The following is an 11,116-nucleotide window of genomic DNA, read 5'->3' as shown; positions in this document are numbered from 1 at the left end:
AGGGGGGTCAAAGAGCCTTCCATTGAGTTCCTGTCAAAAAAAGTCCCTGTTCCCCTTACTATGGGAAAAGTAATTGATTACTGAGCTACCACGGGCTACATCCAAGCAGAGGTTCTAGGTTATATCCATACATGATCCTTGATGGAGTGTCAGGCTCAGAAAAGACCCCTGTGCCCATATATATTTGGTCCTTGTGGAGCTCCTATCCTTTCCACGTCATACTAACTCCCCTTCTGCAGAAGGTTTGGTTATGAGTCTTAGTATCTGTTTTGAAACAGTGCTTGGTAGAGTGTTTCAGATGCCTTCTGCATTAAACACCTGTCATACGTCCAATGCACTTCCCATTTGTCTTTCTAAGTGAGGATTGATCATGTCACACTGTATCTGCTTTCTTGTTTATCTTCTTTAGGTGTATAGATTTCATTATGTTTATCGTATTTTGTAGATCTATATAAGTGAGTATATACCATGTTTGTCTTTCTCTTTCTGGGATACTTTACTAAGAATGATCTTTTCTAGATCTCACCATTTGCCTGCAAATTTCATGATTTCCTCCTTTTTGATTGCTGAGTAGTATTCCACTGCATAAAAATACCACGAATTCTGTATCCATTCCTCTGTTGATGGACATCTGGGTTGTTTCCAGGTTCTGGCTATTACAAATAAAGCTTCCTCAAACATGGTTGAGCAAATGGCCTTGTGGTGTACTTGAGCAAATTTTGGGTATATACCTAGCAGTGGTATAGCTGGGACTTGAGGAAGCACTATTCATAATTGTCTGAGAAAGCACCAGATTGACTTCCAAAGTGGTTGTACCAGTTTACATTCCCACCAGCAGTGGAGGAGGGTTCCCCTTTCTCCATAACCTCTCCAGCATGTGTTGCCACTTGAGTTTTTGATCTTGGCCATTCTGATGGGTGTAAAGTGAAATCTCAGGGTCGTTTTGATTTGCATTTCCCTGATGACTAATGAGGTTGAGCATTTCTTTTTTTTATTAATTACACTTTATTCATTTTGTATCCCCCCATAAGCCCCTCCTTCCTCCCCTCCCCATCCCACCCTTCCTCCACTTTCTGCATGCATGCCACTCCCCAAGTCTACTGATAGGGGAGGTTCTCCTCTCCTTTCTGATCTTAGTCTATCAGTTCTCATCAAAAGTGGCTGCATTGTCCTCTACTGTGGCCTGGTAAGGCTGCTCCCCCCTCAGGGGGAAGTGATCAACGAGCAGGCCAATCAGATTATGTCAGAGGCAGTCCCTCTTCCCATTACTAGGTAACGCACTTGGACACTGACCTGCCATGGGCTACATCTGTGCAGGGGTTCTAGGTTATCTCCATGAATAGTCCTTGGTTGGAGTATGAGTCTCTGGGAAGTTCCTGTGTTCAAATTTGCTTGTTTTGTTGCTCTCCTTGTGGAGGCCCTGTCCTCTCCAGCTCTTACTATTTCCCACTTCTTACATAAAATTCCATTCACTCTGCCCAACAGTTGGCCATCAGGCTCAGCATCTGCTTTGATAGTCTGCAGGGCAGAGGATTTCAGAGGCCCTCTGTGGTAGGTTCCTAGTTTGTTTCCTGTTTTCTTTATCTGGCTTTCAGAGGCCCTCTGCAGCAGGTTTCTAGGTTGTTTCCTGTTTTCTTCTTCTTTTGATGTCCATCTTCTTTGCCATTCAGGATGGGGATTGACCATTTTAGTTAGGGTCCTCTCTCTTGCTTAGTTTCTTTAGATGCACAGATTTTAGTGGGGTTGTCCTATGTTGTATGTCTTTATGTAGTACAGCTTGAGATTGGGGATGGAGATAACTCCAGATGATCTGTTGTTGTACAGCATCGTTCTGGAGATTCTGATTTCTTTTTTTCATCATATGAAGCTGAGAATTTTTTTTTCAAGGTCTGTAAGAATTGAGTTGGTATTTTGATGGGAATTACATTGAATCTGTAGATTTCTTTTGGCAGGATGACCATTTCACAATATTAGTCCTACCAATCCATGAGCATGGGAGATCTTTCCATCTTCTGATATCTTCTTCAACTTCTTTCTTCAGAGACTTGAAGTTTTTCTCAAACAGGTCTTTCACTTGCTTGGTTAGTGTTAACCCAAGGTACTTTATGTTCTTAGTGGCTATTGTGAAGGGTGTTGTTTCCCTTATTTCTTTCTCGGCCCTTTTGTCTTTGGTATACAGGAGGGCTTCTGATTTTTTTTTTTTTTGAGTTGATGTTGTATCCCGCTATTTGCTGAAGTTGTTTATCAGGTGAAGAAGTTCTCTGGTTGAATTTTTGGGGTCGCTCATGTATACTATCATATCATCTGCAAATAGTGACACTTTGAGCTCTTCCTTTCCAATTTGTGTCCCCTTGATTTCCCCTTGATTTAGTTGTCCTATTGCTCTGGCTAGGACTTCAAGTACTATGTTGAAGAGATCTGGAGATAGTTGGCAGCCTTGTCTTGTCCCTGATTTCAGTGGGATTGATTTAAGTTTCTCTCCATTGAGTTTGATGTTGGCTATAGGCTTGCTGTATATTGCCTTTACTATCTTTATGTATGTGTCTTGTAGCCCTGATCTCTCCAAGACTTTAAACATGAATGGTTGTTGGACTTTCTCAAATGTGTTTTTGGCATCTAAGGAGATAATCATGTGGTTTTTCTCCTTCATTTTCTTTATGTGGTGGATTACATTGGTGGATTTCCATATGTAGAATCACCCTTGCATGCCTGGGATGAAGCATACTTGGTCATGGTGAGTGATATCTTTGAAGTGTTCTTGGATTCAGTTTCCAAGTATTTTATTGAGTATTTTTGCATCAATGTTCATAAGAGAGATAAGTCTGAAGTTCTCTTTTTGTGTTGGGTCTTTGTGTGGTTTAGGTGTCAAGGTGACTGTGGCTTCGTAGAACGAGTTTGGTAATGTTCCTTATGTTTCTATTTTGTGGAATAGTTTGGAAAAATTTGGAGTTAGCACTTCTTTTAAGGTCTGGTAGAATTCCGCACTGAATCCATCTTGCCCAAGGCTTTTTTTGGAAAGGAGACTGTTGATGACTTCTTCTATTTCCTTGGGGTATATAGGACTATTCAATCTTTCTACCTGATCTTGACTTAATTTTGGTAAATGGAACCTTTCAAGAAAATTGTCCATTTCTTTTAGATTTTTGAATTTTGTGTCCTAGAGGCTTTTGTAGTATGACCTAATGATTGTTTGGATTTCCTCAGTGTCTGTAGTTATGTCTCCCTTGTCATTTCTGATTTTGCTGATTTGGATAGTTTCTCTTTGCCTTTTAGGTAGTTTGGCTAAAAGTTTGTCTATCTGGTTGATTTTCTCAAAGAATGAGCTCTTGGTTTCATTGATTCTTTGAATAGTTTTATTTGTTTTTAACCGATTGATTTCAGCTCTGAGTTTGATTATTTCCAGCCATCTGCTCCTCTTGGGTTTATTTGCTTCTTTTTTCTCTAGGGCTTTCAGTTGGGCCATTAAGTTGCTTGTATGAGATGTCACAATTTTTTTTGAAGGCACTTAGTGCTATGAATTTTCCTCTGAGCACTGCTTTTATTATGCCCCATAAATTAGGGTATGTTGTGCCCTCATTTTCATTGAATTCTAGGAAGCTTTTATTTTATTTCTTTATTTCTTCCTTAACCCAGCTGTCATTGAGCAGCAAATTGTTCAGTTTCCATGTGCTTGTAGGCTCTTTGTTATTTCCATTGTTGTTGAGGTGCAGTTTTAGTCCATGGTGGTCAGAGAGATTACAGGGGATTAATTCAATCTTCTTATATCTGTTGAGGTTTGCTTTGTGACCGACCATATGGTCTATTTTGGAGAAGGTTCCATGAGGTCCTGAAAAGAACGTTTACTCTTGTGAATTTGGGTGGAAAGTTCTTTAGACATTCTATTAGGTCCATTTGATTTAGGACCTCTGTAAATGCCTTTATTTCCTAATTAGGCTTCTGTTTAGATGATCTGTCCTTTGGTGAAAGTGGGGTGTTGAAGTCTCCCACTATCAAGGTGTTGGGATCGATGTGTGATTTAAGTTTTAGTAATGTTTCGTTTATGAATGTAAGCGCTCTTGTATTTGGGGCATAGATGTTCAGAATTGTGATGTCCTCTTGGTGGATTTTTCCTTTGATGAGAATGTAGTGTCCCTCCTGATCTTTTTTGATTAATTTTGATTGAAAGTCTATTTTATTAGATATTAGGATATCTACCCCAGCTTGTTTTCTGGGTCAGTTTGCTTGAAAGACATTTTTTCCAGCCCTTTACTCTGAGGTAGTATTTATCTTTGTTGCAGAGGTGTGTTTCTTGGATGCAACAGAATGTTGGATCCTGTTTGGGCTCCCATTCTGTTACTTTGTTTTTTTTCTATTGGAGAGTTGATTCCATTGATGTTGATAGATAATAGTGACCAATGAATGTTAGTTCCTTTTATATTGGAGTTGGTGATCTTACTGTGTTTCATTGCTTGTTTTCTTTTCGTTTTGGGGGGGGATATTATCTGTATGCTATATTTTCTTGGGTGAAGTTGTTTTCATTGGTTTGGAGTTTTCCTTCTAGTATCTTCTGTAGAGTTGATTTGCTTTGTAGATATTGCATAAATTTTGTTTTGTCAAGGAATATTTTGTTTTCTCCATCTATGTTGATTAAAGCTTTGCAGGGTATAGTAGTCTGGGTTGACATTTGTGGTCTCTTAGAGTCTGCATGATGTCTGCGCAGGCCCTTCTGGCTTTCATAGTTTCTGTTGAGAAGTCTTGTTATTCTGATAGGTCTACCTTCATATGTTACTTGGCATTTTTCCCTTGGTGCTTTTAATATCTTTTCTTTGTTCTGTAGATTTAGTGTTTTGACTATGATGTGACATGATGTGTTTCTTTTCTAGTCTAGTCTATTTGGTGTTCTGTAGGCCTCTTGTATATTTAGGACATCTCTTTCTTTACATTGGGAAATTTTTCTTCTATGATTTTCTTGAAGATTTTTTCTGGACCTTGCCGCCTGGTGTCTTCTTTTTCATCAATTACTATTATTCTTAGATTTTGTCTTTTCATGGTGTCCTTGATTTCTTGGATATTTTGTGTTTGGGACTTTTCTCATTTTACTTTTTCTTTGAGAGAAGTATCAATTTCTGCGAGTGTATCTTCAGCTTCAGACATTCTCTCTTCCATCTCTTGTATTCTGTTGGTGATGCTTACCTTTGTGCTTCCTGATATTTTCTCTAAGTTCTCCAGCTCAAGGGATTTCTCAGTTTGTGTTTTCTTTATTGATCCTAATTATGTTTTCATGCCTTTCACCATTTCCTTCATCTGTTTGAATGTGGATTCCTGTCTTTCTATGATGGTCTCTATGTTTTTGTTCATTTCCTCTCTATATGCCACTAATTTTATCTCTACTTGTGCCTCTCTTTGGCTATGTTCGCCTGTGTTTCTTTAAGAGTTTTGTCCATTTCCTCTTTCTTTGCCTCCAATTGACTGGCCAAATCTTTCATAGATTTGTTCACTTCTTTAACTGTCTGAAGTTGCATGGCTATTGCTCTGAGAAAATTGTTTGTTTCCTCTTTATGAGCCTGAAATAATTGGGTAAGCATAGCTTTAAAGTCATTTCCCTGTGCTTCTGATAAATTGGAGTTTCCATCAATTTTGAGGGTTGCTGGTGAAGTCATGATGTCCTGATTTATGTTAGATGTATTCTTTCACCTACCCCTGGCCTTTGCTTATCTGAAACCTTCCCTCTTTGTTTTTGATTCTGCATTTCAGACTGGTACCATTTCTCTCTGGCATCTGGAGAGTTCTTCAGGAAGCTGAGAGAGGTTCTGTGGCCACAGTGTGTGCATTGGTGGTCTAGCTGTATCTGTGGGAGAAAAGTATGCAGGCGCAAAGGGGCAAATGCAGAGGCGCATGCTCCAGCATGCTTGTGACTATGTATGTTTCTCTGTGTGTGTGTGTGTGTGTGTGTGTGGAAGTGTGTGTGTGGAAGTGTGTGTGGAAGTGTGTCTTGAGGGACGGAATGATAGATAATGAACCTTTGAGTGTGTGGGAGGGGCTCTGCACTTATATATAACAGGCGTCTGTTATGGTTGCTGTGTAATTTCTGGCATTAATAGTCTTAACTCCTCAATTGGACCCATAGAACAGGGGCTTTAATATCCCAAGTGACCGTCTGTTTCTCAAAGTGGGTATATGGTTTGGAGGGGTCCGATGCCTGGCTTCTGTTTTAGAAGGACCCTGGATCTGGGGCTCTGCAGATACTCAAGCGTGCACTCACTCTCACGCAGGTCACTTCGGCAGGGATAGGGGTATCCAGGCTCTCTGCTCTCTGGTTTGGCCCTTCTTGTTCTTATGCAGGAGGACTGATGTGCTCAGACAGCTCGTTGCTGCTGCCGCTGCAAGTTAGGAAGTCCCGTTGCAGCTGGAGACTGGGATGGCAGTCCAGAAGTCTTCTGGGAAGTCTTAGGGGCCCTCCGCTGTGCTCTCCAAGTCTGGGAGGTCCAGTGCCTGGTGTGCTTAGCTTGTATGGCGGATCTGCTTGGCTTTGGTGGGTATATAGCATATTATCTGTCACTGAGGCTTTGGGCAGACCATGCAGTCAGTGGCTGAGGGACCCTGCTGGGCCAGTATGGTGGCTAGCAGACCCGGGACCCTGGGTTGATGGTGCCACGGGTCTGGACCCACAGTACAGGAGCCTCAGTGTCCCAAGTGACCCTCTGTTTCCCACAGTGGGTATGCGGGTGGGAGGGGTCCAATGCCTGGCTTCTATTTTAGAAGGGGTGTGGATCTGTGGCTCTTCAGACACTCAAGGGCAGGAGGTCCGAGAAAGGGGAGCGCTGGGAGATCAAAGGATTGTTTCTCTCCTTCCCAAAACAAGTCCCAGAGTGACCCGAGACCAAAGTTCTCACCTTATGTGATGTTTCCTGTCATTTAGAAAGCCTCACCATTGTTTTTCTGGCCTCAGAGGTCCTTCCACTCACCCACTCAGGCGTTCAGCTCTTCCACAGCTCAGAAACTGTGTGTGCTAGTTGTTATCTTGGCTTTGCCCCCAATACTATAACTTTACATGTTCATAAAAGCATTGAATGACTAAAACATTTTAACATGTCATGTTCTGATGTCTTACTTTTGAGAAGTTATGGTGTTTTTGAGTTGTTTCCTTACTTGTTATCTTCACATTAAAATGTTAAAAATATTGTTAAAGTATATTGAGCATGGTTTATATTCTGGATTCTCATTAGTGTTTCTTCATCAATATCCTCTACAGTAATGAATTTTGCTCAGTACTTGTTCTGTATTTGTAAGTACAACAGTAGGAAAAAATTTCTTAAGAAATGTTCTAGAAAGAGATATCTCTAAGAGAAAAAGACATCATCATTATAAGCCACAGGTTTTAAAGTTTAATGAGATGTCTGGATAGTAATCCTTTTTACACAATTAAGTAAACACATCATCTTAATTACTTATAATTCATTGCTCAACAACTTTCATATTTGTTTTAACTAAAAATCAGCTTTAGTTTAATAAGTTCCTTTCTTCCTCCACCGTTTATAATTCACTTTGTTTTAAAAAAAAGATTTCATAACAAGTAAAAATTATATGATAAAACTGAAAGTAGATTGCCAGTATAGAGAATTTTCAATCTAGCAACATGGCCAATCTGGAGATGGTTCACATCAAGAGTACTAAGTCTGTGTGGTCCATTTATGCTACAGACATTGCCCTTAATATACAACTTTAATTCCTTTGGCTGGAATTTATTACACAATATTATACAAAAAGAATTTAGTCTAATTAAGGCAAGACAATGTGATAAATCAGTGAAGAGTTTCACAGAATAAGTCAGATAAGATATGCTCTGTTCTCATGAGAAAAGACAGGAAAGAGAAGCTACTTAAAAGCAGTGCTTTCTTAAGAGAGAAAGTGAAGTTGAGTTCAGAACAGATCACTTTTTTCTCTTTCTCTTATTTATTTATTTATTTATTTATTTATATTACAATTTATTCACTTTGTATCCCAGATAAAGCCCCATCCCTCATCCCCTCCCAACCCTACCCTCCGTCCCTCTTCTCCTCCCATGATACTCCCCAAGCTACTGATAGGGGAGGAATGCTCCCCTTTCATCTGAACCTAGTTAACAGGTCTCATCAGGACTGGCTGCATTGTCTTCCTCTGCATCCTAGCAAGGCTGCCCCCCACCAGAGGGAAGTGATCAAAGAGCCAGCCACTTAGTTCATGTCAGAGATAGCCCCTGTTCCCCTTACTAGGGAATATGCTTGGAGCCTGAGCTGCCATGGACAACATAAGTGCAACAGTTTTAGGTTATCTCTATGAATAGTCCTTGGTTGGAGTATCAGTCTCTGCAAAGACCCTGTGCCAGATTTTTTGGTTCCTTTTCTCTCCTAGTGGAGCTCCTGTCCTCTCCAGGTCTTACTATCACCTCCTCCTTTCATAGGATTCCCAGCACTCTGCCCACAGTTTGGCTATGAGTCTCAGCGTCTGCTTGGATACCCTGCTGAGTAGAGTCTTTCAGAGGCCCTCTGTGGTAGGCTCCTGTCTTGTTCCCTGTTATCTCCCTCTACCTATGCTTATCCAGCTTGACTTTCTGAACAAGGATTGAGCATCTTACCCAGGGTCCTCCTTCTTGCTTAACTTCTTTAGATATACAGATTTTAGTATGTTTATCTTATATTATATGTGTAATAACCACTTAGAAGTAAGTATATACCATGTGTGTCTTTCCGATTCTGGGATACCTCACTCAAGATGATCTTTTCTAGTTCTCACCACATGCATGCAAATTTCATGATTTCCTTGTTTTTAATATCTTAGTAATATTTCATTGGGTAAATGTAGCAAAATTTCTGTGCCTTTTTCTCCATTGAGGGATATCTGTGTTGTTTCCAGATTCTGGCTATTAAAAATAAAGCTGAAAGGAACATGGTTGAACAAATGTCCTTGTTGTATTGTTGAGCATATTTTGGATATATGCCTAGGAGTGCTATAGCTGGATCTTGAGGTAGCACTACTCCTAATTTTCTGGAAAGCACCAGATTTATTTCCAAAGTGGTTTACATGTTTACATTTCCACAAACAATGGAGTTGTGTTTTCCTTTCTCCACTTCCTGTCCAGTATGTATACATAGGGTTAGTGATGATCCTTTCTCAATCTCTTGTGAAAGACCAGTTTGAAAAAACCTTCAAGTCTCCAAAGGAAGAAATTGAAGAATATATCAGAAGATGGAAATGTCTCCCATGCTCCTGGATCAGTAAGATTAACATATTAAAAACGGCAATCCTACCCTACCAAAAGCAATCTATAGATTCAGTCCAATTCCCATCAAAATATCAACACATTTTTTTACAGAACTTGAAAGAACAATTCTCATTTTCATATGGAAAAAACAACAACAATGACAAAACAAACAAAAAACAAGAATTGCTGAAACAATCTGTATATCAACATATCGTCTAGAGGTATCTCTATCTGTGTTCTAATCCTGTACTATAGAGCAACAGTATTAAAAACAGCATGGTATAGGCATAGAAACAGACTGTTGGAATAACAGAATGTAGCTGAAGATCCAGAAATAAACCCCCACACCTACTGATACTTTATTGATGACAAAGAAGACAAAACCATACAATGGAAAAAATGTAGCATCTTCAACAAATGTTGCTGGTCTAACTGGATGTCTACATGTAGAAAAATGAAAATAGATCCACTAAATTCCAAGGGGATCAAAGACCTCAACATAAAACCAGACACACTAAACCTGTTAGAAGAAAAAGTGGTAAAGAGCTGGGAACTCATTAGAACAAGAGACAACTTCCTGAACAGAACACCAACAGCCCAGGCTCTAAGAGCAACAATCAATAAATGGGACCTTATGAAACTGAAAAGCTTCTGTAAAGCAAAGGACACTGTTGTCAGTGCAGTTTATTAAAATGCATTTGAATTTGTGTGTTCCATGCAATATGTCCAGTTCTTTAGTGGAGTTCACAGTCAGTTTTTCCAAGCAGAGCAATTCAGTGAGAAGTTTGAATTGGGCATCTTGGAGAAGAGTTTTGTGCCAGAACAGCTGTGATGAACCAGCCAAACAGAGCACAAAAAGAACCAAGCAAAGTAAACTTATATTCAACAGAAAGTCTTGGAGGCTGAAAACATTCTAAGGCTAAGTTAGCAGATTGAGTATTGTAATGAAGCCTTCAAAGTCTAGGCTTGCAGAAGATTAGACTTATGGAGGCAAGAAGCTTCCAGGCATAAGCCTAGGGATATTTAGACAGTGACATTTTGGGTTAAGTTCATGCCATGTATTTGTAAAGCTTGGGTATGGCTTTCATCTCCTTCCCTCTTCTGAAATAATAAAAACAATATTTACAAGCTGCAACTATAGTCTCAAAAATGTTGTTTGTAATGATTTCATAGAACAAACGTATTACAATTATTTACACAGTATTGGATACTTCTATGGACCCATAATACCAATGTATGTTCTTTAAAAATAATATGCTGGCAGCTAAAGAGAGAGCACAGCATCTAAGTGGATCTTGGTTCAGTTCCTAGCACCCACAGGACAGCTCACAACCATGTGTATCTCCAGTTCTAGCAGATTTTATATTTTCCTCTGGTCTCTTCAGAAAAGAGATATGTATACAATATATATGAATATTTATATTTTATTATATATAAATATATTTATATTTTATATATATTTATATATTTTATGTAAATATATTTTATATTTTATATCTATTTTTATATATAGGTACATTGGTAAAACACTCATTCACATAAAATAAAAATAAATCCACACTTAATAAAAAGATGATGCAACTTATTAAATTGATTAAGTTTATATAGGTGGTTTACTTCTATCAAATTAACCAAGAGGCAAAATTATTAAGTGGATTATTAAAACAACTTAAAAATTCAATCAGAGTCATAAATCTTTAGAGTCAGTGGGATACATATATATATATAAAAACTTTTTATTCATAGTATTAATTTTTAATAGCAGTACTCTCTGGTTACATTTTACATTGTCACATTGAAATAAACAAGGAAAATAGTTCATTGAATTGATACTCAAAATAACTAATAATTTATGGAAACATCAATAAAGTAAATAATCTACTTGATAATGAGCAT

Source organism: Psammomys obesus, unplaced genomic scaffold (genome assembly GCF_907164565.1).
Source record: "Psammomys obesus unplaced genomic scaffold, mPsaObe1.curated_primary_1811, whole genome shotgun sequence".
Taxonomy (NCBI): Eukaryota; Metazoa; Chordata; class Mammalia; order Rodentia; family Muridae; genus Psammomys; species Psammomys obesus.
This window is presented reverse-complemented; position numbering follows the sequence as displayed.